Source organism: Prionailurus bengalensis, chromosome A2 (genome assembly GCF_016509475.1).
Source record: "Prionailurus bengalensis isolate Pbe53 chromosome A2, Fcat_Pben_1.1_paternal_pri, whole genome shotgun sequence".
In the NCBI taxonomy this organism is placed as follows: Eukaryota; Metazoa; Chordata; class Mammalia; order Carnivora; family Felidae; genus Prionailurus; species Prionailurus bengalensis.
Window position 1 is genome coordinate 73,624,359 of NC_057348.1, and position 25,136 is coordinate 73,649,494.

The 25,136-nt window shown below is 41.0% G+C and overlaps 1 protein-coding gene across 1 annotated transcript in view; it reads right to left on the reverse strand.

Annotated features, from left to right (window-relative positions):
* The window catches only part of RALA (RAS like proto-oncogene A), a 74,092-nt gene extending 72,341 nt beyond the window's left edge, over positions 1-1,751 (reverse strand). The window contains exon 1 of the mRNA XM_043588525.1: positions 1,645-1,751. The gene's annotated coding sequence lies outside the window, so the exon portion shown is untranslated. The remainder of the gene's footprint in view (positions 1-1,644) is intronic.
* Positions 1,752-25,136: the final 23,385 nt, after the last annotated feature.

Consider the following 25,136-nt stretch of genomic DNA (forward strand, 5'->3'; position numbering starts at 1 on the left):
TGGGAGAAATAAGCCACTGTAACCAATTCCGTGACGTACCATGTTTTCCCAACAGTGGTAACTCCCAATTTCCTCTTTCTAAGACAGGGAACAGTTATCAACTCCAAACACAAACTTACTATCACTAGAAAATCTCTTAATAACTCTGGATAAACATGCTTAAGTAGTAAGTATTTAAGACTGGAATACAACAAGTTATTATAATGCCTAATCACAATACCCCAAATATAATTTTAACCTTTCAGGGGAGGACAGTTTTGGAAGGACAGCAAAGGGATTCTTCTTGAATCGTCCTTTAACCCTGCTAAAAAAACACTAAGACAAAGCAAAGTCTGTATGTGCCAAGAAACTGGAACACAAACAAAAACCCCAACAAAATAAATGTTTCCTGAGGCAACAACTGTGGGATCACCTACACATTCATTCATTCAGTGGAAATACGGGAATAACTTCTTTGTTCCAGGGACATAGCATGGGAACACATGGATGCATAAGACATGGTTCCTGCCCTGAAAAAATTCAAAGTCTAAAAATAATGTCTGAAGAGTCACAAGTCATTTTATAGTAATATTGTATTAATAGAGACAAACCCACATAAACGAGTAAGATACATTTAAATACATTTAAAAAAAAAAAAGCTCAAAAAAAGCCTTCTGCGAGTTTACTAACAAATTTTGTTATCCGAGTTTGGGAACACGATTAAAGTTGTACTGTACTTTCACGACAAGAATTAACTTATGACACACGTTTTATAAAGTTCCCCCTCCCCCAACCAAACACAATTTGTAAATTGGGTGCTTTTCAGCTTGACACGTAGGGCGTGGCACTGGAGTTCTCACACAACCCTAAAGACACTTGGATAAGCTCTCACAAGTCTGGACGTTCAGGTTTCCCAGCAAAGGCCAGTTAACTCCCTAATTCTCCTTCAACCTTGAAACAACACTGCCACCTCTCTGTGCTGTCATCCCTGCCCACTTACACATATATACCCAGCCTAAAGCATACAAATCACATCTTCCACTCCTGGAAAACCTTAAGGAACGAACCACGAAGGAAACACCCCCTCGCTCAACATCTATATTCTCTTCTTCGTTTTAGAGGCTGGATTACCCTAATATGGGTAAACCAGTGCAGTTCAATGCGGAGCATCTAATGACTTCAGTCTGAAAAAGCCATTCCTTAGACTGGCACAAAACCTTGGCGGAGATGCTTAAAAAGCAACTGCTCTGGTACAGGCGAGGACTGGAAGAAAGGGAAGGAGGGGAGAGGGGCGGAGTGAGGCGCGGGGACTGCGGCGGTGGCGATGGGTCCCCCCAGGTCGCGGGCACCGCCCAGGCGGGGACCTCGGCGCGGCGGGCCAGAGATGCGGGGTGACCTTCCGACGAGGCCAACTCAAGGAGGTGCTGGGCTCGGAGGACCGCGCCGCAGCCGCCGGCTCTCGGGCGTGCACTCGCCCGCACAGCAGCGAACACCGCGCCCCGGATTCCAGCCTGGGCTCGTCCCCGGGCAGAACGCGGCACTTGCAATCTCCGCGTCCGGGCCCTGAGCCTCGGCCTCGGCCCGCCGCCGCCCGGACACACCCCCGCCGCCGCCGCCCCAGCGGCCCCAACCTCTCCCGGGGCGGCCCGGGCAGGCATCGCTCACCTGCACCGCAAGCCGGTCTGCCGCCCCGCGGGCTCCGGAAGCCGCGGCTGAGCTGGCTTCGGCCGGAGAGAGCTCAGCCCTGGTCGTCTGGGAGGTTCCCCGCCGCGAGAGGCAGAAGGACGAGTCCGACGGGCGGCGGCGGAGCCTGGGCGGCAGGAGGAGGAGGAGGACTAGGGGCGCTCCGCTCTCCAGAGATCCACCCTCCTCCTGGCCGCTCTGCAGCAGCCGCCGCAGATCACTTCCGGGGCGCTGGGAAGCGGGGCGGGGCCGGCTGGGGAGTAACTTCCTGTTCGCGAGCGGAGAAGGGGGTGTTGGGGCCGGAGCTGGAGAACAATGGCCAGGAAGGCGCGGGCTAGCAGGCGTCCACCCTCTGCCTGCCGAGGGCGAGCTGCGCTGCCCTTTGGACGGCCCCACACCCGACTCCCCGCGTCCGGCGAGGTGGAGTCGCCTCCCGGGGGCCCGGGAGTGGCCGCGGGCCCCGCGGAGGTTCCCGGATCTCAGCGTCGGCGCCGCGACGTCCTTGTCTCTCTTCTCGGGACCGGGAGGGGGTTCCCGGGGAAGGAGGGGGAAAGCAGAGGCCGCCATCTTGCTTCCGGGGGGCAGCCGCTTCTCCCTGGCTGTCCCAGGGTGGAGGCCGCTCTGTCCTGTGGCCGGGGTTTCCCAAAGGGGAGCTGGCGACGTGGCTCGTCGCGGGCCGAATCCTTGGAGATGGTTTGGTCAGTCTCCTGGCCTGGCTGGAGGGTTTCGTTACCTGCGCTGGGCCTCATATCTAACTGCTGATCCCTGGAGAACTCGCCCCCCGCGGATGGTCTGTGATCTTTTGCTGAGAGCACTTGAACCCCGTGGACACCGCAGGTCTGGTGTCTGGTGTGGCGCTGAGATCAAACGTCGGCCCCGTGTTGTGATTTGGTAGCTTAAGTTAGAAGTAGTTCCACTAAATCTGTTGCTTTATTTGAATCCTTCCACAGGTTCGAAATAGATCTTTTGCCTAACATCCGTTAGCAAATAGAGTCTTATCTCCTGCCATTTATTTATTACCTTTTCTCCACCCCCTCCCCACCCCTATTGAGTACCCACTCCCTGTTTTGCACACCTCGTTCAAGGAATGCCCAGTCTGATGCGCAGACATAAAAGCAAATAATTATGATTGGAAGTGTATATATCAAGGTGTACAGAGGAAAGAATAGATGACCACTAACTGTGTTAGAGTTTCAAGATAAGGGATTTCCCAGCACAAACAAGAGATGGGATGGCAAATCCAGATCTTAACAAAAAAGACATGCAGCCCATGGACAGATGATACGTGTTTAGAAGTCTGAGTAGTAATTACAGGGTTTAAAGTTCAAGCCTGGGTTACTGAAAAAAGATGAGTCCGGAGAAACAGATAGGAACCAAATCGTGAACTGTGTTTCATGTCTTGGTGAGGCCATGGATAGAGGAATGAGCCTGGATAGATTTACAATTTAGGCTGTTGGTGGAGGATGTTAGTTGAGGGGAGGAGTAGGGCAGGAGGGCTTGTAGACAAGGGACGTTACAGAAATCCAGAGAAAGGATAAGGACCATTATGTGAATGGTAGTTGGCATCCAAAAAACATGGATTCCTAAAATATCAGGATGCCAGATCAACTGAATGTAAATGTAATTGCTGAGGGCAGATTCTGGGTAAGGGAACGGAAGTAGCAATAATGATTCCTTGTTTTGGTTTGGGGGGGGAGGGTAAAGTTGTAAAAAGGAGATAGTGAATGGCTGGACTCCTGCAGGGGATGTGGAAAGGTGCCATTTGCGACCTGGTGAGTGAAGTACCAGCGGTGCAGTCCAATGGCAGTTGCTACATGGGTCTGGAAGCTCTGAGGGAGATTCTGGGCTGAAGTTAAAAACATCACAGGCTTTGTATCACCACATCCAAGCCCACTGCAGTCTCCCTTTATTGAGCACAGTTTCAAAACCACTTCTTTCATGCTACCTTTTCTTGGGCAAATTGCTGAAATAGAACATTTTTAAAATCCCCCATGCTGGGGCGCCTGGGTGGCGCAGTCGGTTAGGCGTCCGACTTCGGCCAGGTCACCATCTCGCGGTCCGTGAGTTCGAGCCCCGTGTAGGGCTCTGGGCTGATGGCTCAGAGCCTGGAGCCTGTTTCCGATTCTGTGTCTCCCTCTCTCTGTGCCCCTCCCCCATTCATGCTCTGTCTCTCTCTGTCCCAAAAATAAATAAACGTTGAAAAAAAAAATCCCCCATGCTAATACTCAAATGTTTAATGTTCTTGTAAGGACCAGAAAGGTCAGGCTTACAAGAAACTGAATATGACGATGGTACCTAGTATAGCGTTACAAACTCAAGAGATGAAGTATCATGATTGATTTCACAATTTTTTTAACATTTAATCATTGACAATAGTTTATTTATGTATTTACTTTTGACATTAGCTTATTTAAAGTGGCCACAGACTAAGGACTGAGGATGATAGGTTGCACAAATATCTGTTGAATGGAGAATTAGAAGAAGGATGACTTCAAGAAGAGTGAGCAGTGGGAACACAATGAAAGACAACCACAAGTTCATTAGTCAGCCTGTCTCAGCTGCTTTTTGGTTGTTCATAGCCATGCTAACCTAGCTGAAAGCAGTCAGAAATAGAATGGATTATTTTGAGCCGAGGCTTCAGAAAGCTACAAATAACAAAAGCCCTATAAATAATAGCTACAGCGGCAAACCAGAGACTAATTATTAATTTTTACTCAGCATTTTTGAACATAAAAAATGAGGAACTCTCACCTTTAGTTCTTAGATTATTCAAATACATTATTCTCAGTCTTTCTAGAGTAGAAATACATGTAGGTGTTTTAAACAACTGTATAATGGATACCATAGTGAACTGGAAATGAGAACAATGACCTCAAGTCCCTTTTTTGTTCTTTGCTCACCATATGACCCTAGCAAAGTCACTTAACCTCTCCCTGCCCTAGTTTTTGACTGTAAAATAGAAATAATAATAGCCTTCTACTGGCCTGCCTCTCAGAGATATAAGAAATAACAAATTAATACTTTAAAAGCTCTTTGAGGTACTTGGATGAAAGGGTATAATTGTAACTACATATTATTAATAATTAGCACTAATATCCTGAAGAACTCATGAGCATTCCTAAATTTGTTGCCTGAGCAACTCAACATGAAGGATTCTGTTTTTGAAATGGGTTTCGATTAAAAAAAAAAATAGGGTTAGATTTCTTTTTGACTTATGAGTTTAATTTTTATTATTTATGATCAAACCTTATGTGTTAAATATAGTATGAGTAAAAAGTAAAAGAAATTTTAGTAACTACAGTCCTAGATTCACTGCTGTTATAGCTAATATATGCTTTGGGAGGATGTATAGGTAGGTATGCTTTTGTCAGAATCTTGTTTAGAAATAAATGATTAGTTTACTGCAGTCATTTAACTGGAATTTTCTATGAAAGCATTACTCGTGTCCCTATAGAATAATAAGAATTTGACATGCAATTCCATGGTTGTCTGAAACATGAAACATTCCTGTGAATCTTCTGTCATTTCCATCATTATTTAATCAGAAATACAAAATAAAATGTATAGGCCTGTGAACTTTTGTCCAATGTCTATCCTTAAAGTAGATGAAATTTTGCCCATTAGATTAGTGGCTTCGGTATTTTTTTTGAAAGGTATATGCATATATAAACACATTTAAACATATTCATGGCAATATAATGTGCACATTTTATGCACACACTCATCTGCCAATTCATGAAAATATTAATGTACAATAGGTACACGTATAGGAACAACTGTTAACAACAAAAGCTTCTTAGAAGGGTGTATTGGCCAGATAAGAAAGCAGTCGGTTATTAGCAATTTGTCACTATTGATGGGAAAGAAACTCAGAATACATGTTTATCATTAGTAGAGTTATGAATGCTGTCTATAGTACTCATGACACCATAACATATTATTTCATTTTGTTTTCACAACAACTTTGTGAGGCTCGCATTGTTCAAAAAAATAGGCTCAGAGGCTTAAAGACTTGCTACAAATTGTCAAGTAGCAGAGTCGAAGTCAAATTTTTGAGATTTGCAAATGCACTGTTCCCTGTAGGACTTTATACCATGGTTACCAGCTTGATATGACAGTTATGCCAGAATATATTTAGAATAGGGACATTTCTGGCTTAAGATTGCTTGCCTGCAGAATCTAAAATTCAGCCAAACTTAAAATTTTAAAACTTAAACTGCTATTCTTGTGTTTATGGCTGTGTCTTCACCAAAAAGGCAGGAACTTTGTTTTATTCATCTTTGTCTTCTTTATGATGTCAGGCATAAATACTCAAAAGCATTTTAGGGATGAAAATAAAAAGTATCTTGTGATGATCCGTTGAATACTTAAAGAAAAAAACCCATATTTATAATCACCTCGGAAACTTTTAGGGGTGTATTTGTGTGTGTGTGTGTGTGTGTGTGTGTGTGTGTGTGCACGTTTTCCACACATTGAGGAAAAGATCATTTGTTTTGGTTTGCTTTATAATTTAACTTAGTGAGGCCATTGCCTCAGTTTCCTCCTTCACTTTTATTGGCATCAGGCCTTGGAGGGGTAGGCTTATACAGGTACCATAGATGACAGTCACTTGTGTGATACCGTTTCTAATATTTTTGCTTAAATATTCAAAGTAGCCCCCCCCCTTTTTTGTGGCCACTCTGGTGAGAATGTATAAGGAACAGAGGTCTGACAATTTAGGCCTTTATTATAATTCTTCATGTCCACCCTTGTGGACCACATATTTCCATACTTCTGTCAGGAAATTAGAGGATAAGACTGAAATCAGTGGTCCCCAAGTGTCACTACTCCTCAGAGTCACCTGTACAGCTTTAAAGGGAAATCCCACTCCAAACAAAGTCAGTTAGAAAGTCTTGGGTGATCCCTTATGTATATAGTTACATAAATAAAAATATAACTGGGTAGCATAGTCTGTTAAGCATCTGGCTCTTGGTTTCACCTCAGGTCATGATCTCATGGTTCATGGGTTCAAGCCCTACATTAGGATCCACAGCTGGCAGCGTGAAGCCTGCTCGGGTATTCTCTATCTGCCTCTCCCCTGCTTGCACTGTCTTTGTCTCTCAAAGTAAAGTTTATTTCATCTATCTATATCTATCTATCTATCTATCTATCTATCTATCTATCTATCTATCAAATATAAACTATTACACCCTCCTTTGAATTCTGATCATCAGTCAGGTTGGGGAAGCTCTGGTTTCAGTAACTTATCCGAGGTCACCAGAACCATAAATAGAGCCAGAAACAAATTCAAATCTTACAAGTCTAAGTTAAATATCTTTTCACTGGACTTTTCTGTATTTTTACTGACTACATATGATGGGGTAGGAGAGAAAAATAGCAATTTTAGTTTTTTAAATTATTATTTGCCATATTCTGTTACATGGTTTTAAGATTAAATGAGTGAATACCTGTAGAGTACTTAGAACAGTACCTGGCATGTGGCAAGTACATGTAAGTGTCAAATAACAAGTCTGTTGCCTAATGACAGCATTCACTTTGCCTAGGGTTAACATGGGTAAGATTGTTTTAGATAATAAACATTTTCTGGGTAGAAAAAACCTGTGTAAATAATGGTGGAATCCTCAGCCTTTTTTTTTTTTTTTTTAAATCAGGAAAGCTCTGGAATTTGTATAGCTGAAAATATTTCTATATTGATTCTTTTCATCTTTTCTGATCTATTAAAAGAAATGTTAATAACATACGTACTAAAGTTTCGGACTTGTAGCTGTGTAGTATTCTCATATGATTTTATTTAAGATACAGTTATAGCTAAGGTACGTGAGATGACGGACTGTATTTTACCTTGTCCTCTTGTCACTATTCTAGCTCCAAAATCAATTCTTCTTGTTCTGTAATCAAGTATTCATTGTTTAGAAGCCATTGGCTGCTCATATTGATCTTTCAAATAAAATACTTCCCTGGAATGAGGTAATAGATAAACTTGATTCTATTTTAATCTCTCTACTTCTCTACAGGTTTCTTTGTCATCTTTCAACCTTGAGCAAACTTTTATACTTGTTAACTATAAATAAGATTGTACATTTTCATCACTAGTATATGAAGAACCCAATCTTAAGGGCTCTTTCATGTATTTTGACAAAGCCTGTAAAAATAAGCCTTTGGTTAGCATCTGTTAAAATTGATACCCATCTTAGTTTTTGTTCAATTTCATAAGTTGTGTTACTTTTCAGAGGAATCATCACATGCCCAGCAGCAATTTCTAATGGCTCCTGAATTCTTATATTTGGCGGGGGGGGGGGGTGGGGGGGTGGGGGGGGTGGCGTAGGGGCGTATACACATGCACAGAATACCTTCATATCTTCATGCAGAATATGAATTTAGTGGTTAATATACTTCATAAAAATGAATTATACTATCATAAATCAGTTTGTCCTGGAAAAGGGTAGAGGTGGGGATAGACCAGAACAGAAGGTATTTACAAAGTCAGGAAGGATCCAGTAGGTACAGAGGATTAGACCAAAAGGTACAGATCTGAGAAGCCAGAAGGGAGAATTAGATGCTGTCAGTGGTGAAGCAGCTGATTATTGGAGTCCAGAGCCAGCCAAGGGAATTTAATTAGCATTTATTCAATATTTACTGTATTTCAGACTTTGTACCACGGACCTTACAAAGGAAGGAATGTTTGGCTAGGTCCCTTAAATCTAGGTGATTTGAGTCTTGAAAGAGAAAATATTATTAATAAGCAGGACACTTGAACAAATTCTATCATTCTCTGCCTTTTAAAATACTTATACTGGGGGTACCTGGCTGGCTTAGTTTGGTAGAGCATGTAACTCATGATCTCGGGGCTGTGAGTTTGAGCCCCACATTGGGTGTAGAAATTACTTAAAATCTTTTAAAAATACCCTGAACAGTTTATTATAAGAATTAAAAATTACATGAGATAGTGCATGTTAGTTTTTATAACCCAGCCCCCAGCTTTTGATTCTGGGGGCTTTTGATTTTGATGAAGCCCCCAGTCCTTCATTCTTTCCACATCATTCTGTCTGTATTTTGGACCTCAACTCCTCCCATCTACTGAAGGGCCACACTCAGTCAATTATTCTCTTTTTATTGTGTATTCAACCTCTCACTCTACTGTTTCCTTGTTGAAAGTATCTCCCTCATATCTTCCCTCCCTTTAGCTTCTACCCAGATTCTCCTTCCTTTCACTAAAGAAAATTTTTCAGAGAATTTTCTGTGCTTGCTATCTCTCCTTCCTCACCTCCAAGTTACTCCTCAACCAGTTGTAATCAGGCTTTTGTTCCCAACACTGCTTTGAAACTACTCTGATAAAGTCACCAATATCATCCTTATGGTATAATATCTCTCACTTCTTAATGTTTCAACTGCATTTGAATTTGTTGACCATCCTCCCCCACTGCGCCTTTTTTTAAAACAATCTGTTTTCTTAGCTTCTGTAATGCCACACTTCAAAGTTTCCTTTCTGGCCCGCCTTCTTGACCTTTGGACCTTATGTCTTTGTTTAAATATTGCCATTCGAGGAATGGTAAGGCTCTTATCACTTAATCTAGTGTACACATTCTTCTTGGATGATCTCATCTATGCTGGTGGCTTTACTATCCATATGTTGATGACTCCTAGCCAGGATCACACTCCTAAGCTTGAAACTGATATTCAATTCCCTACTTGGTATCTCTTGGGTGTTTCATACGTACCCAGCTCAAACACAAAGTGTCCAAACCGAACTGATGCCATCACCCACCCAAATGCCCCAAACCAGAAATCTAAATGTGTACTTTGAATTTTCCATCTTCCTCAACATCCATTCTATCACCACAATCTGTTAAACCTTCCTTTTCAGTGTGTCACAGTCATCCACTCCACTCTGTTTCGACTGCCACTTTCCTAATCCTGACCATTATTACCTGCTTACTATCACTGCAGTGCAGATCCCGTGAGTTCAGTGTATTCCCCCCACATATCCACTCTTCATACTGCAACTATCATGATCTTCTGGAGCAAATAGGTTCATAGAACTCCTCTGCCTCAACCCTTTCAATACTTCATTAATCTCAGGACAGTCTGAACTCTTCTGTGTGTCTTTTACAGCCTTACACAATCCAACATCAGCTTATCTTTGTATGCTCATCTGCGGTCACGTTTCCCTCAACTCCCCGAGAGAGGGATCTAGCTCCAAGAATACAAGTAATTGTCTGCTTTTGTACATACTGTGGTCCCCCAAAATGTACGAAAGTTAAATGAGCAAAAGTTAAGACCTATTAGACCAGGCTTGTAACTCAATAATATAAATACTAGAATATTCTAATTATTGTACAAAAGCTTTATTTTTTAACCCCTGCCATATGTATACCTAATATATTTAAAACCTGGGTTAAACATTAAAAATGATAAATTTCTTAACTCACATTCCATTTCTCCCATTTATGGCGACATTTAGTAGATGAAATTTATTTTCATGTTGGAAAGAAGTTGAGGTGTATTTTGTAGAGTACTGACCATTACTGTTAATGTTTTATAAACTTCAGAAAATTACTGAGAAAAATTTGAATTCCAGTTTTCTCTTGATAATGGGTCCATTAGTGAGTTGCATCCTTATTCTGTTTATATCATGTTCTTTCTGTGTTTGAACCTCTGGAATACTTAAGGATGTTAATTTTCAATCCATAACTTTAACAATCTCTCCATTTCCTTTGTCACTGTATTTTATGTTTTTAGACACAGTTGTCAAGGATAAATTTCCAGTGTTTTCTAAATGTGCTCTCATATAGTTCTTTCCTTTCATATTTGAATTCACAGGAAATCAACTCCAAGTTCAACAAAGAATCTGATTTGGGCTAACGATTCACAACATTAGGAAAACCTAATTTTTTTTTTTTTGGACTTTGTCTCAACTGTAGTATTAATGGCAACATTTTCCATTTTTGTCATTAACTTTTATAAAATATAAAGCTCAAACGTGGTAAAATATTCAAATAATGGCACAAATGCTGCTGTACAAAGATGGCATTATCTGAAGGTAACTGAACCACCCAGGCACCCCTCTATATTTTTGAAATGACCATTTTAAAATACAACCTATAGTTTTCTCTATTCCACTTCTGACTCATTGTGTTTAAATTTTCTTTTTTCTGAACAGAAAAAAGTAAAGCGTGAAGTCGCAAAGAAAAAAATTATGGAACCAATAAATTAATATAATAATGGGATTTTGAAGTTCTAGGAGACTTTTGAAGTGGTCTAGACCAGAGAATTTCTCAAACATTATTTTACCATGACCTCTGGAGGAAGGCAAAAGATCCTGTAGCCCACCTGTTAACAGTTTTTTCTTTCAGATCTTATCTTTAAGTAATCTTCACACCCAATGTGGGGCTTGAACTCACAAACCCAACATCAAGAGTCACATGCTCCACCGACTGAGCCAACCAGGCACCCCGTTTCCATTTTCTAATGAAAAGAACTCACTGATGATGAATGGATCAATAAAAATTAAAGTAGAACTATAGTTCTAGTCTTCCTCAAACCAGCAATAAGCAAAAAGTTAATTTACAGAGCATGAATTACTCACCTGTAAGAACTGAAGAAAAGATTTGCTTTGTGAAAAGTTCTCAGTCCATGTATGTCAGGGTTCTTTAGAGAAACAGAACCAACAGGAGACTACTATCCATCTCTCTCTATAGAATTGGCTCACATAACATGGAGGCTGAGAAGCTTCAAGATCTGTGGTCAGTAAGCTGGGGACACAGGAGAGCCAATGATGTAAGTTCTAGTCCAAAAGCCAGGAGGCCAGAGACTCAAAAAGAGTTAATGTTTCCATTTGACTCTGAAGGAAGAAAAAAAGCTGATGTCCCAGGTTAAAGGCAGTTAGGGAGGAGGAGTTCCCTCCTCCTTTCAGGAGGGTCAGCCGTTTTGTTCTTTTCAGGCCTTCAACTGATTGGATGAGGCCACACGCATCTGGGAGGACAGTCTGCTTTACTTAGTCTACCGATTGAAAGGTTAATCCCATCTAACAACATTCTCACAGACACACTGAGAATAATTTTGACCAGATATCTGGGTACCCAGATGTCCATCACAGCCTACACATAAGGTAGGGTGTCAGCTTACAGTAGGTTTCAAAGTCACGTTGACCTGATCTGGTTTCCCACCAAAGCAAGAATCTCTCAACAACACTGCTACTGGCTGGCCACGTTAGTTTGACCTGAAGGGTGTCTGTCTGTAATTACAGCCAATTTTCCTACCTCTAACCTGTGGAAGTACTCAGAATAGGTCTATGCTGCATTCCACATACTAACTTTTCAAGTAAATTGAGACTTTAGTTATAGTCTCCCAAGTGGCTTTTTTCCCCAAATATCCCTTCTCATCCTCCTAATATAGGATTTCTTCATGTACTCTGGTTCTGTCAGTTTTCTTTAAACATGATGCCTTGAACTGAGCACATTTTTCTAAATGTGTCCTACTTCCTTTATGCTGGAAAAAAAAAATCAACTTTGAGTCTCTGTTTCTGTTCTTCCCACAAAACAAAAGGAACTTCTTGTTGACAGAACCACTGAAACCATTATTTATGACTATACGACTAATAAACTAGCCTTAGTACAAGTTGTTCAAGCACTTTACATAAATGATTCTCTAAACTGTATATATGCAATGTGTCATTTTCCTCGAGACACAAACACCAGTGGAGCTCACACTATATACCCAACAATCCTAATTTTTTAGATATCTACTTATATCTGCCTATGACTTAGGTGAAGATGACTCATCCCCAACTCAGGAGTCAATCCTGACTGGCCTAAGCCATTTAGGGTGTTTCTGGATGGGAACAACCCCCCTTGTCAGCAGGTTGGTTTCACAGCAGGCGTGTGATACAGTTCTGGCCAATTAGATGTGTAGGAAAGTCTGTTGGAATTGCTTCTTGGAAAGATTTCCTCATTCATAAAAGGAAGATTCCAATAAATGGTCTCTTTCCTGACTCTGGATATTATATCTTGATGTATTGCCAAGAACTTCTAGCCACTTTGCTGTCAGCTGGAAATGTCAGAGTGAAGATATTGGAAGGACCTAAGTCCTTAATGTCAACCAACCCTCCTCCATATTCTCTGCCCTTCTTCTTTTATCCTTGCAGTAATATGACATAATTAGCTACCTTATTATTTAAGTCAAATTGAGCCAGGGTTTTCTGTTACTTGCAAGCCAAAGTCATCTTAATTGATAAAATCTGTCCTTGAACATTTCAAAAACTGAGTTAACCCTCACCTTGCAATTGGTGGGAAATCCAAAATCCTCCCAACATTTCTTTGAGGTTCCTCAGGCTAACATTCTTCAAGTCCAACTTCTTGATTCTATTTAATTCTTGATTGCTCATCTCCTCTCCTGTGGCAAAATGTCTCCTTATGTACTGTGTTCACCCATTCATGGAACATGGCTTCTTTTCCTCAGTATAAAATCTATTCAGATCAGACACACAGAGGTATGTGTATGTGTGTATGTGTGTGTGTGCACACACCAAACTTTATTGAAGGTTCAGAATGAGGAAATAGAGTTTACTTCACTCCAGTAAAACACCTTAAAATGGATGATTAGGAATTCTTGTTTTTAAACATCCTAGGGAATTCTGTCTATTGGAAATTTTTACTGGTCACCTTCCATAGTCAGTAGTCTCTGGTTTCATTCTTCAAGCTAATCTCTTCAGGAAGAAGCACTTCATCACAATTCTCAGGCCTTGTTTTCAAATTAATTTAGTTTTTCACTTACTCAGGGACTCGGGTTTATTTTTGCATATCAAAACTCATTACGTGTACTGCCAAATTAAGAGCCATCTACTTTGGATCTTATCTGTTGGGGGCATAGAAAAGTGGGGCAGATACTTGGAAATTTCAGTCCCTCTGTTATTCCTCTTCGACCAGTATCTGCCAAAGGAAGGAAGCAACAGAGAGTAATGTTCCTGCTGATATGAATTCTGCCAGTTCATCTTAGAAGAAAGAAACAGCTATGGTCACTATGAGTTTTAAATGACATTTCCCTCCTCCGCCCCCCCCCCCACCCCCCACCACTGTGATGTACAAGAATGTTAATACAATGAGTGTGCTGGAATATTTGCAGTGTGAATCTTCTCAGAAATTTTGAATCTTTTTGTGCTGCCACAGACCTCTACAGCACGGGCATTCCTCATTTTATCACCAGTTTCTATTCGTGGTAAAACTTTGAATAAAATAAAACTTGGCCTTTAAAACATCTTAGACATGTATTGTCTACCTACGTCTCAGCAAGTCTCTTAGGCATCAGGGAAGCCAAGCTGTGTCACTGTTTTCGCTTCAGTGGGGTATTGGCTGGATTGGGCTGGAATGTGTTATCTTTCCGGCAGTAGCAGACTGGTGAATTTTCAGGGAGAGGCCGTGTTGGCTTAGTCGGTGCTAAATTCAACCATGTCTCTCTAACCAAGCATTCTCCTAGGGCTCTTACATCCTTTCTGATTGGCTATCTTTTTGAGTACCTCTAGTCTGCTTCTAGAAAGGATGAAGGTAGCAGACATGATCCCAGGACAATGACTACTCCACAAAAAATCCCATTAATTACACTTTGGTGGTTCCGGTTTTCAAAAATAATCTGCTCTCTTAATCCATTCCTTTTTTTTTTTTTCATTCATTCTTGAATTTAATACTTATTGAGTATTTCTGTGTGTTGATACTTGCTGAGTATGTTTCATCATTAGTCTCCTTGAAGTTCTAATATTCATGAATATACTTCAAACTCCTGTTATTTCATGTCAGTGTCAAATCTATATAATGTTCCACCTAAGTGTCTGCTTAATTTCAATGGGATTCAATGCAACAAAGACCAGTTAGGTCAAGGAAGTTGGGCTGTTCTTTATAGTTTATTGTTACACTTACTGTCAGTTATTCTTGAAAATTCAAAAGAAATATTGCCATAAGCAGATTTGTTTACTAGTGTTCCTTGGCTCCATAAACCTTTTATGATATTTTCTTTTTATTTATTTATTTATTTATTAAAAAAAAATTTTTTTTTCAACGTTTATTTATTTTTGGGACAGAGAGAGACAGAGCATGAACGGGGGAGGGGCAGAGAGAGAGGGAGACACAGAATCGGAAACAGGCTCCAGGCTCTGAGCCATCAGCCCAGAGCCCGACGCGGGGTCCGAACCCACGGACCGCGAGATCGTGACCTGGCTGAAGTCGGACGCTTAACCGACTGCGCCACCCAGGCGCCCCAAATATTTTCATAAAAGTAGTAGAGGTGATTACAGAGCTTCAACTTGAGTATAATTAAACAATGAGATTTGTTCTGTTGCTGATCTCAGTCTGCTTTCTGTATGTAACGTCAGCTGTCATGTCAGATACCGAGTATGCATAGAGCTTAGTAATATGCTGCTGGTTGCAAAAAGCTTAGACAACTTTTTAGAATTGTGCCTACCCAAGAAGCAATTTCATTTTGCACTTGATTATGTTTGGTTTGAATAAAGTTTGCTTATGCAAAATAGTATTAGAGCCTCTCTTTCAGAATAGGTTCAAACCACCGAACACTATACTTACAAATCAACACACACCGTCAGTTTGAAGATGATGTTGCAACTGACCTATTGAATTCATTTCCTGAGGCTGCTGTAACAAAGTATCACAAACTGGGTGGCTTAAACAAAAGGAATTTGTGTTTCAAGGTTCTGGAGGCTAGAAGTTTTAAGTTCAAGGTATGGACAGGGTTGGTTCCTTCTGCTAGGACAGGGTTGGAAGGGAGAATATTCCACACCTCCCCTCTGGCTTCTCTGGTGGTCTGTTGACAATCGTGGGTGATCCTTGGCTTCCAGATGCATCACCCCATACCTGTCTTCATCTTCACGTGGTGTTCTCCCTGGTGTATGTGTCTGTCCCCAAATTTTATTTAAAGTTTATTTATTTGCTTATTGGGGGGAGGGGAAGTGGGAGAGGGGCAGAGAGATGGAGAGAGAGAGAGAATCCCAAACCGGCTCTGCACTGTCAGCACAGAATCCGATACAGAGCTCGAACTCATGAACTGTGAGATCGTGACCTGAGCCAAAATCATGAGTCGGACCCTTAACCGGCTGGGCCACCCAGGCAAACCCCCACCCTAAATCTACCCTTTCAGTTAAGGACACCAGTAATACTGGATTAGAGCCTTACCCTTCTCCGGTATGACCTCATTTTAATTATATCTGCAACAACCCTATTTCCAAATGAAGTTACATCCTGAGGTACTGGGGATTAGGGCTTCCCCCTAAGAATCTTGGGGAACACAATTCAACCCATAACATCTTTAATTGAAATGATGTTTTGTAATAATTGTTCTTCCATTCCTTCAACAAATATTGACCATTTGTGTGCCAAGCACTGTGCTAGATACGGGAAATACCATAATAAATCAGATACACTCCTTGCCCTCAAAAACTTTTAGTTCATGGATTTGTGCCCTTCTTCACTTCTGAGGGAGTGAAATAAAACACAAAGGGACTATAAATGATCATAAAACATGTGGCAAGATAGCTAGAAACAATAATAATAACCAGTATTTGTTGAAGTCTATGCAGTGTCGTCATGTAAATTACCTCATTTAACTCTTAAAACAACACTACAGGAGCACCTGCATGGCTCAGTTGGTTAGGCATCCAACGTTGGCTCAGGTCACGAGCTCACAGTTCATGAGTTTGAGCCCTGTGCTGTCAGCACAGAGCCCACTTTGGATCCTCTGTCCCTCTCTCTCTCTGCCTCTCCTCTACTTGCACATGTGCTTGCTCTCTCAAAAACAAAAACAAGAACAAAAAACACTACAAAGTAGGAACTATATAATCACTTCTATTTATAAATGAGGAAACTGAGGCTCTGAGAAGTCTAGCAAATGGCAGTGTGAGGATTTAAACCTAAGATGGTCCAGGGTGCCTGGGTGGCTCAGTTGGTTGAGCGTCTGACTTTGGCTCAGGTCATGATCTCGCAGTTCCTGAGTTTAGGCCCCGCATCGGGCTCGTGCTGACAGCTAAGAGCCTGGAGACTTCTTCGAATTCTGTGTCTCCCTCTCTCTCTGCCCTTCCCTCACTCATACTCCACTCATACTCTCTCTCTCTCTCTGTCAAAAATAAGTAAACATTAAAAAAAATTTTTTTAACCTAAGATGGTCTGGCACTTGAGCTAGATTCCCCTGCTACATAATCAGTACATTTACACACATCTTGTGTGTGTTTGTGTGTGTGTGTGTGTTTTAGAGTTTATTTATTCATTTTGAGAGAGAGAGCGAGTGAGAAAGTAGGGAAGGGGCAGAGAGAGAAAGAGAGAATCCCAAGCAGGCTCTGCACTGTCAGCACAGAGCCGGATACATGGGCTCCAACTTACAAACCGTGAGATCTTGACCTGAGCCAAGATCAAGAGTCAGATGCTTAACTGGCTGAGCAACACGCATCTTGTAGTGGTGGGAAGAACTGAAACAATGTCTTTCCTTTCATCTTTGAACAGTATGTAAAGTAATACCTAGGGGTAGTCCAGGGTGGAGTTGTAATTTTTTCCCTTTCTCTTTGTTCCTTTCTTTTTAACTTGCCAACATTCACAAATCCACTTGTTTCTTTGTCAGCATTTCTTCCTATGTATCTCACTTTGCTTTTCTTTCCCCTTTCCTTAGAGGGCTTCCTTTTCTTTTCTTTTTTTTTTTTTTTTTTTTTTAATTTTTTAACGATTATTTATTTTTGAGACAGAGAGAGACAGAGCATGAACGGGGGAGGGTCAGAGAGAGGGAGACACAGAATCTGAAACAGGCTTCAGGCTCCGAGCTGTCAGCACAGAGCCTGACGCGGGGCTCGAACTCACGGACCGTGAGATCATGACCTGAGCCGAAGTCGGCCACCCAACCGACTGAGCCACCCAGGGGCCCCGAGGGCTTCCCTTTCTACCCAGAAAGTAACTTTGCACTGCAGAGCCACAGAGTATACTAAACCCAGGTTCTCTACTGGGAAGTGTTGTGGGGAGGTAGTTGGAATACTCTTCTAGGACAAAGAACAAAAAGCATCTTACCTTTTAGAGATAAACCTTTTGGAAAGTGGAGGGGTGGGATTAAGTTCTTTCCAGAACAGAAAACAATCCTGTTTTCAGGCTGTCTCTCTTGACTCCACCCCGTCCCCTATCAAAAGCCCAGCACCTTGGTGCTACTGCTGATGTTGGTTTCTTAATGACCTGGAGACAACAGATAAGGGTTAACTGGCCAATCAGAGGTATACTTCTCCAGGATTTAAGGCAAAAACATAACTCAGCAATGGCGCCTTTGTGAAGAAAAACAAAATGTAATAAACTGAGGCCAGCTAGTTCTCAGTGCTGATAAGTCCTCAAAATTAAAGTCATAATAAATTAAACAGGTGCCCAGCCATATATTCCACTGTCTTTTTTCTAATAAGTCACACGTCACTGAGGGTGAAACTATTCTGTTTGATTATGTAGCACATGGTGAATAATTACATGAAGAATATCTAGATTAACTGTATACATTTTTTACATTTGTAAAGACTTTAATAGAACCCTTTCTTTTGTGAAGAAAGCATAGTTCAAAAATAACCCCATTTCAGGGACAAGCCTTGCATTTCCAATCTATTAAATGATGGCAAACCCCACAGTTACCGTGACCTATTCCAGAAATGTCTTTTAAAAGTCTAGGTACAAATGATCACTGGAAGCACAAATAGAAAGAAGGTCAATTCCAGAGCTGTAGAATCGTATTTGTTTCTAAAATCTCTCCCTTGAAATTTTAACAGACACGACCTGTTTACTTATCATAATGTCAATTAATTTCCCCACATTACTTGTGTCCTGGGCACAGTCATTCATGTCTTCAACAAACACGTATTGAGGGTGTACTTCATTCCAGGTACTGATGGAAAAGCCAACGATTCAAAGTGAAGTGAGAGGTAGGAGCATATCTTCAAGGAGCAGATTGTCTAATAGGGGAGACACAGAGGTAAATAGGGCATTTCAGGGCAATGTGGTGAGTAATAGGATACAGAATACACAGGGAACCCAGAAGCCAGAGCCCAAGCCAGGCTGTGGGGTGAGCGGGGTCAGGAACGTGGTGCAGGAGAAGGAACCCTTTTAGCTACCTCATGAGTAAGATCTATTGTCAGAGGTTACTTAACAGATCGCTAGATCTGGTAACACTCTATTCTGTCAGTGCCCAAATGTTCCAAATAATAAGTGCCTTTCTTTTGCAAACTCTAAAAAAACATATTCTTTTGATAATGGAGAATTCAGCCACGTGTGACTGCCTTTGTCTTTTCTAACTCAATTGTTAACACCAAAGACATGAAGAAAAAGATGTCGTCAATGGAGAAAAGTTAACAATTGGGCAGGAACTTAAGTGCTTGAGTTAGAGAAAGAAATATGCTGCACACAGACTTTGCCAGAAAGAAGTAGGTATGATTCCTTCTCATCTCAGGAGGGCTTGATGCAACACAGTTTCCAAATGTGTTCCTTGGATACCAAAGCTCTGTTTTTTCCATCTTTAAGCCCAATCATTCCAGGCTTGAAAGTCAGCCATGTATCTGTCTACCTGCTACCACACACAGCTTTGAATAAGTGTGATGATATCAACAATAATTGTACTTGGGAGTTGGAAGTGAGGGCCTCATTTTCCCCTCCATCTGTAATACAGCAGTTACTGAAAAAGTTGTTTAGGAACTTTTTGGTCATTTATTCAGATATTATTCATCCTTGGGGCTCCTGGGTGGCTCAGTTGGTTGAGTGTCTGATTCTTGATTTCAGCTCAGGTCATGGTCATGGGATTGAGTCCCGAGTCGGCCTCTGTGCTGAATACAGAGAATCTGCTTGGTATTCTCTCTCTCTCCCTCTGCCCCCTTCCCCGACTCATGCTTTTTCTCTCTAGAATAAAATAATAATAATAATAATAATTATTATTATTATTATTATACATTTATGGTGTGCTCCAATGTCATCTTCCCCTCCCCTCAGCCCCAGTAAGAACAGACCAGTAGCATAGTTTGGCACATAAATCTTTCTTTCTTTCTTTCTTTCTTTCTTTCTTCCTTCCTTCCTTCCTTCCTTCCTTCCTTCCTTCCTTCCTTTCTTCTTCTTCTTCTTCTTCTTCTTCTTCTTCTCTTCCTCCTTCTCTTCCCCCTTCTCTTCCTCCTCCTCCATTGTAGTCTTTCTCTTCTTCTTCTTCTTCTTCTTCTTCTTCTTCTTCTTCTTCTCCTCCTTCTCCTTCTCCTTCTTCTTCTAGGTTTCTTGAATTGAGTAGACTGTGTGGCCTGGTTGTGTCCCTCTACAGGGCTCTCCATCTTCTTTGGCACACATGACAATCCTTTCTCCTTTCATGGTTATGCCATTGCATATGAACTCGAATCCCCTTTATTCAGAATTTGACTATACAGTCCTCTAGGAAAAATTTATAGAAATATTTTTATCAATAAAAAGAAAATAATTGAATGGAAAGCTTGGAAATGTTCCCAAGCAGTTCCTCAAACTTGGAAAAAAATCCCATCTATAATGTTTCTATTCATTAATCCACAGGAATAGAATTGGAAGGATAAATCAGGACAATTCAAAGTCATATTAGTAGGGAGGTTCTGGAGAAAAAGTAGCCTGACAGCTTCTTTTCAAGCAGAGAAATGGATAGCAGCACCAGAAGATGAGGGGAGAGGCTGTCTTCTTTCCAAATATTTTATCTCTAAGAGGTGAATAAAAAAGCACATTCTGGTAGGGAGTAACAGGGATCATATAAATAAATACAATACAGAAGTCTAGATATGGAGCAGATTTTTCTTGGTTAAAGAAAAATGTGAGGTTCCACTTCTATTAATGGTTGAGTAGCTTGTATCAGATCAACCATTCCATAGGTAATGTTTATAAGCTCTGTGCAAAATAGAAGAAAACAACTGTATGAAAGCATTGAAAAGTGACCAAAGCAGGCAGAATGTGGAAGGAGTCGACACTTGGAAGAAGGGAAGGACATGAGATGAATTTTCCATTTTTTATGACTCTACCTAAGGGTTGGCTTCCGTCAGCATCATGTGGTGTGGCTAAAGTTTAGAAACTCGTAATCTTACAGGTTAAATATTCAGAGTCGGTGCTTGAAGTAACTACAATGTGAAGGAGAATAATCCAGAAACGAGAGAGCCATAGACGGGTCTCCAGTTTATGAGTATAAACTCTGCATGATGGGAATGCGAGCTGGTGCAGCCACTCTGGAAAGCAGTATGGAGGTTCCCCGAAAAACTAAAAATAGAACCACCCTACGACCCAGCAATTGCACTACTAGGTATTTATCCAAGGGATACAGGTGTGCTGTTTCAAAGGGACACATGCACCCCCATGTTTATAGCAGCACTATTGACAATAGCCAAAGTATGGAAACAGCCCAAATGTCCCTCGATGGATGAATGGATAAAGAAGATGTGGTATATATATACAATGGCGTATTACTCGGCAATCCAAAGGAATGAAATCTTGCCATTTGCAACTATGTGGATGGAACTGGAGGGTATTAAGCTAAGTGAAATGACTCAGTCAGAGAAAGACAAGAATCATATGACTTCACTCATAGGAGGACTTTAAGAGACAAAACAGATGAACATAAGGGAAGGGAAAAATAATAATATAAAAACAGGGAGGGGGACAAAACAGAAGAGACTCATAAATATGGAGAACAAACTGAGGGTTACGGGAGGGGTTGTGGGAGGGGGGATGGGCTAAATGGGTGAGGGGCACTACTCCTGAAACCGTTGTTGCACTATATGCTAACTAATTTGGATTTAAGTTAAAAAAATAAAAAATAAAACAAGTTAATAAAAAAATTATATTAAAATCCCCCCCCCGAAAATAAAAAAAATAAAAAATAAACTCTGCATGAACATCTGGTTGATCCCTGTGCTATGTGCATGCAGGGTAGAAACCAAGCTGCTCTAAGGCTAAGAGAACTGAATAGAGATTTCAGGTGCTGCCTAACACAGAACAATCAGTTTGGAGCCTGAGTTCTGCCAAGTTAACTGTATTCTGTAATAAAAAGGGATATTCTTGAGAACATAATGAAGTTCAGTCTCTACACTGTGTCACTCACCATGTCCAGCACACAACCCAAAATTACTAGAGAAAAGAAGAAACATGAAGATGAGATCAATACTCAAAAGAAAAGATAATCAATAGAGACCCTAGGAGGTTTCAGATTATAATTAGCAGACAAAATTTTAAAGACAGTTACTATAACATACTTAAGGATATAAAAGAAAATATAATTTTAATGAACAAACATATAGGACATCTCAGTAGAGAAACAGAAACTAAAAAGAATTAGCCAAATGGAAATTCTAGAACTAGGTGTTAAAATACCCAATATTACAAATTCACTAGATAGCCTTAACTTCAGATTGGAGATAACAGAAGAAAGAATTAATACCATAGACAATAAAATGATCCAATCTGAAAAAAAAACCACAAAACCGGAAGGAAGTCTGGGGAAAAATAAGCAGAGCCCTAGTGACTTGTTGAACAATATCAAGAGGTCTAACATTGTGTGTAAATGGAGTCCTATAAGGGGGGGGGGGGGAGAATGACTAAAAATTTGAAGAATCAATGGCCAAAGTGTTTTCAAATTTGGTGAAATCTCCAAGGTGCTTGGCATTAAGTACCAAGAGAACCACACCTAGGCACATCCTCATGAAACTACTGAAATCCACAATTAAAATCTTTAAAGTATCCAGAGAAAAACAGCACATTATAAACAGGGCATCAATGATACATAATGACAGCCTATTTAATGTGCTGAAAAGAAAAAAAAAAACAAACCTGGAATTTTATATCGGTTTTATATCTGGTAAAAGTATCTAGAATTTTACATCTGGAGCAGAACTCTGGCTCCAAACTCAAGAATAAAAATGAGGGGTGCCTGGTTGGCTCAATCAGTTAAACATACAACTCTTGATTTCAACTCAGGTCATAATCTCATGATTCGTGAGTTCAAGCCCTGAATTGGGCTCTGTGCTGACAGGGAGGAGCCTGCTTGGGATTTCTCTCCCTCTCTCTCTGCCCCTCCCCACTCGTGCCATCTCCAAATAAATAAATTAAATAAAAAAAATTATAAACAAAAAGAATAAAAAGGAAATAAAGGCATTTTAGTATAAATGAAAACTGAGAGAATCCATTGCCAGTACAACAACACTTTACCAAAAAAATGCTAAAGAAATATTTAGTACTGTGTGTCAAACAGTGTCCTTCATGTTTTGTGTTCCCAAGAAGCCATGCCTGGAACAAGGTTTCAGTTGAAGTAGTTTATATAGTAGAGGTTATGGGCTGAATTGTGTCCCTCCCAAGTTTATATGTTGAAGTCCTAATCCCCAGTATCTCAGAACGTGACCATATTTAGAGACTTTGAAAAGGTGATTAAGCTAAAATGAGGTCTTCAGGGTAGGCCCTAATCCAACATGACTGATGTTTTTATAAGTAGACGAGGTATGGACAATGGAGAGAAACCAGGGGCACGAGTGCATGAAGAGATGACCGAATCAGGACAGATGGAGAAGGCAGCCGTCTGCGAGCCACGGGCACAAAGGAACAAAGCCTGCTGACACCTTGATCTCAGATTTCTAGTTGCCAGAACTGTGAGGAAATGAATTTCTGTTGTTTACACCACCCAGACAGTAGTATTTTGTTATGGCAGCCCCAGCAAACTACTGCAATAGGGGGCCCCAGGAAACACGGTGGAAAAGTGGAGAAAGAAAGGCAGCCAGTGAAAAGTGTATGACTAAGCTCTGTGGGCAGCCACCAATGTGCGTCCCCTAGTGAGGAGGCCTGAGGGGTATCACTAAAGATCACAGTAATTAAGAGGAGCGGGGTTGGAGCCAGGTAGAAGGTTCAATCTTCCTGCCTCTTAAGGTATCTGTAAAACAGGGACAACATTACTACTCAATGAGAATAAAATAACACAGTTTCCATGTAAAACCTTTAGCCAATATTTGACATAATCTAGCTGCTCAATAAGCATCATGATTTTATCATTTAATTTCATGACAACTCTGTGAGATTTGTGTAAGTGATGATAATTACATCTCAAATATCTCCACAAATTAAAATGATTAAACACATCTTTTTTTTTTTAATTTTTTTTTTAACATTTATTTATTTTTGAGACAGAGAGAGACAGAGCATGAACGGGGGAGGGTCAGAGAGAGGGAGACACAGAATCCGAAACAGGCTCCAGGCTCTGAGCTGTCAGCACAGAGCCCGACGTGGGGCTCGAACTCATGGACCGACCGCGAGATCATGACCTGAGCCGAAGTCGGATGCTTAACCGACTGAGCCACCCAGGCGCCCCTAAACCCATCTTTTTAAAGCTTATTTATTTTTGAGAGTAAGAGAAAGTGCAAGTGGGGGAGGGGCAGAGAGAGGGGTGCACAGAGGATCCAAAGCAGGCTCCCCACTGACAGCAGAGAGCTTGTTGCAGGGCTCCAACTCATGAACTGTGAGATCACCTGAGCCGAAGTCCCATGCTCAACAGACTGAGCCACGCAGGCGCCCCATAAAATGATTACTATTTAAGTTGTGTTGGGAATCTTAACTCTATTATTGTGGCTTTTGTTGTGTAGCATAGCGTCTTGGTAAATACTTAATATACTAAAATATATAGTATATATTCAGTAATAATTCATTTATATACACATGGGATTTTCATGCAGATGGGGCAGGGCTGTACTGAAATTACATTGCCTTGTTCTCTGAATTTCCTGCTTTTACAATCACAAACTGTAAAGTATGACACTTACATATTATATTAGTGACACAGGTCAGGTGTTTACTTCCTCCAACTCCCTAGCTTTGGAAAGGGACTTTTAGTGAGTCATTGTTTTGGTGTCTTATGATGTGTGACCTTACCATCTGCTGGCTGCCTCCAAGCATGGCTTCCTGAAATAAGGCTGCAGTTCCCTAAATGCTGAGTGTTGGCAGGGGCTTTTTTACTGCTCTAGACACTGGGGCCGAGTTCCTGGAATTGCCCTTGGCGTCATGGTCCATCCTGGCAAACACAAGAGTACTTTATAACAGGGGTATCAGCTACTGAAGCAAATTACCTTTAGTTCTGGAAAACCCAAAGGCTCATAACAGCATTAGTGATCAAAATGGATTAGCCCTATATAAGGAGTAGCTGGGAGGAATAAAAATTTAAATACAGAAGTTCTGTTTTCATGTTTTAAAAAACAATTTTTGGATCCTACAGTAGAAATGGAAAGATCCAATTTACTTTAAAAAAATTCTTCTTGGGGCGCCTGGGTGGCTCAGTCGGTTAAGCATCTGACTTCGGCTCAGGTCATGATCTCACAGTTTGTGAGTTCGAGCCCCACATCGGGCTCTGTGCTGACAGCTCAGAGCCTGGAGCCTACTTCGGATTCTGTGTCTCCCTCTCTCTGCTCCTTCCCCACTCATGCTCTGTCTCTCTCTGTCTCTCAAAAATGA